This window comes from Emiliania huxleyi (assembly GCF_000372725.1).
Source record: "Emiliania huxleyi CCMP1516 chromosome Unknown EMIHUscaffold_165, whole genome shotgun sequence".
NCBI classification, from domain to species: Eukaryota; Haptophyta; order Isochrysidales; family Noelaerhabdaceae; genus Emiliania; species Emiliania huxleyi.
The window spans coordinates 5,359-8,396 of record NW_005200931.1 but is presented as its reverse complement, the minus strand read 5'-3'; positions in this window follow the sequence as shown (position 1 = coordinate 8,396).

The following is a 3,038-nucleotide window of genomic DNA, read 5'->3' as shown; positions in this document are numbered from 1 at the left end:
CCAGAGGTCGGAAAAGGAAAGTTTTTTTGAGGGGGGCCCCCCTTCAACCCTCCTCTGGAAAGACGAATCGGCATAGGCTCAACCTCGCTAAGCTTCTCGAGGGGGAGACAAACCCTTTTAATAACCCCCCCACTCTTTCACCCCCCCCCCCCCCACCCCTTTCCCTTCACCCCCACCCCTTGCTCCACCAAGGCCGAGCGGCTCGCCACCGCGCAGATGCTCTCCGCCGCACGCGACGCTGCCGCTGCCGCTGCGGCCGCCGAGGCGGGCGCGGCCGTGGCGGAGGCGGCGGCGCGGGAAAACGTGCGCGAGGCGCGCGAGCGAGCGGCGGCGTGCGAGGCGCGCGTTGAGGACGAGTGGGTGTCGCAGGCGCCAAGGGGAGCCAGTAGCTGATGCGATGGGGGGAGGGGGGGGGGGGGGACTCAAAGAGAGTCCGACGGCGTACAGGCGGAGTGTGAGCGCACGGCGGTGGGGATGGGAGCGGCGGAGCGGCGGCTGGCCGATGCGGCGGAGCGGGCGGAGGCGGACCAGGCGGCGCTGCAAAAGTGCGCCGCCGAGGCGGGGGCGCTCGGTGAGGCGGCCGAGGCGGCGGCGGCGTGCAGCGCGGTGCGGCGCGAGCTGGCGGCGGAGGCGGGCAAGCTGCGCGCGGCGCTCGAGGAGAGGTCTGCGGCGCTCGACGCCGCGCTCGCTGCCGAGGCGAAAGCGACAGCCGCTGCCGGCGTCACCGCCGAGCAGGCGTGGCTGCAGACTTCGGACTTCGGCGCAACCTCGGCGCAACCTCGGCGCAACTCTCGCCGAGCAGGTGCGGGTGATCGGGCTGAAGAAGGATCAGTGCGCCGAGGCGCGCCGGGCCGCCGAGGCAAGAACTGCACTGCAAAAGGCCAGCGTCCCAATCAGGCAGCACATGCATCTACCACGTTGTTCGCCAACAGGCGGAGTCCGCGTCGCTGCGCTTGGACGCAGATGAGGCGCAGGGCGAGGCCGCCTCTGCGCGCGCCGCGCTGGCCGACGCCCCTAGAAGCGGAACACAGACTTTTGTCATCCGACTAGCACTCGCTAGGACACGTATTCCGCTGTCGGCTGATCACTGCGTTCGTAGCTTTTTTTGTGTTCACTGCACGATGCCGTACTCACACCCGGATTCTGTGATGTACTCACAACCGCAGGCCGACGCACTCTCGTACATCAACGCGACGACCGGCGACGCTGCGACCGTCTTCGGCCCCGCCCTCCTCGGCCTCGTCCGATCCGACGCACGCGCCGCCCGACGAAGCGTCTCGGTGCTCTTTGCCGCCGTGCGTGGCTGGGCGGCGAGCGTCCCCGAGGTGCCTCCCCACCACTTGCCGACGCAGCTGGCGGCCCGCCTCGCGGCGGCAAAGGCGTCCGCCGCCGCCGCCGCCGCCGCGGACCCGGCCGCCGAGGCCGTCTCTTGGCTGGTGCCGCTACGCCCGGTCGCGTACGCCGCGGCGTTGCTCGGTCTCTGCCTCATTGTCTGCGCGCGTCGGCTGGCGGCGGCGCGGCGCGGCCTTGCGCGCGCCAGCCGGCCAGAGGAGTTGCTGCAGGCGAGAGAAGCCGAGAGGAGACGAGACGAGACGAGCCGAGACGAGCCGAGACGGCCGGCCTTCGCTTACCCGTGTCGTTCCCGAGGCAGGCTATCCGCGCCGAGCTCTTCCTGTCCGGAAAGGAGGGCGCGGCGGCGGGCGGCCGGAACGGGGCGGAGGGCAACAAGAAGAGGAATGGGAGCGCCACCCCGGGGGACCAGGGAGCCAAGCTGGAGTACGCTGGTGGGGTCGGCAGCATGCGCTGAGGGTTCGGCCGCGGCATGCGCGGAGGGAAGCGATGAGGCCGTCTTTACTACGTCGCACGCGCGCCCTAGCCCCCGCGCTCGAGCAGCCGAGAGCTGCGAGGGAGCGTCCGGCGTCCCCGGGCTTTGCCGTCCCGTCCGGCGAGCCTCTCTCTCTCTCTCTCTGCGCGTGCGCCAGCACCGGCGCCGGTGCACTGCAGTGCGGGTCGAGTTCGCCCCAGCCCTCTGCCTCTCCCAAAAAACCAGAAGCAGAACACCTCTCCGAAAAAACCAGAACACACTGAATACACCACGCACGCACATGCGCACACATATCATGTTATCATAACACAAGCCGTATGTGCACATGTGCATGTGCAGACCTCTCTCTCTCTCTCTCTCTCTCTCTCTCTCTCTCTCTCTCTCTCTCTCTCTCTCTCTCTCTCTCTCTCTCTCTCTCTCTCTCTCTCTCTCTCTCTCTCTCTCTCTCTCTCTCTCTCTCTCTCTCTCTCCCTCTCGACACTCGGAGAGACACACACGAGCGCGGCCGCGCGCGTTCCTTGCCTCAGCCGGGCCGAGACGCGAGAGCGAGACCCGCGGGAAGGGTGCTGGGTGGGATGTCAACAGGCTCTCTCCCATCTCAGAAGATGAGGTAACAGTGAAGAAGAATTCAGAACAACAAAACTCCACCTTCGCGCGCGACACTGCTCACGCTGGGCAACGAAATGCACGGCCGGAAGGGGAGACGGCTGATCACCCACGTCGCCACGTGTGCGTATGCGCAACAACGTGGGGGTTTAGCGTTCTAAGCACCGAGTTACGGTGTCACGTCGAAACGCGGCCCGAGGTGCTTGCGCTATCTCTTTCAGAGATGGGCAGCAGGCTTCGCGAGCGTCGGGTCTTTCGCCGGCAGAGGAAGGCAGACAAAGTAGCACCTACTACAAGGAATGCCAGCAGACAGATGCTGAGCGGAGGGATGGGAGATGACGAACGCGGAGGAGTCTCCTCAGCAAGCAGAGAACGTCGCCCACCAGGTGAAAGCGGAGGCGACGGCGGCGAGGGCGGCGGCGGCGACGGAGGTGGTGGCGAGGGCGGCGGAGGCGACGGCGGAGGCGGATAGGGCTTAGGCGTACTCGCCAACTGCGGCGAGGGCGCCGGCCCCGAGTGTGGCCGCGTCGAGGGCGGCGGCTGCCACGGATGTGGTGGTCGATGGCGGTAGATGCGACCGGGGAGGCAGTGAGTTGACACACGCTAC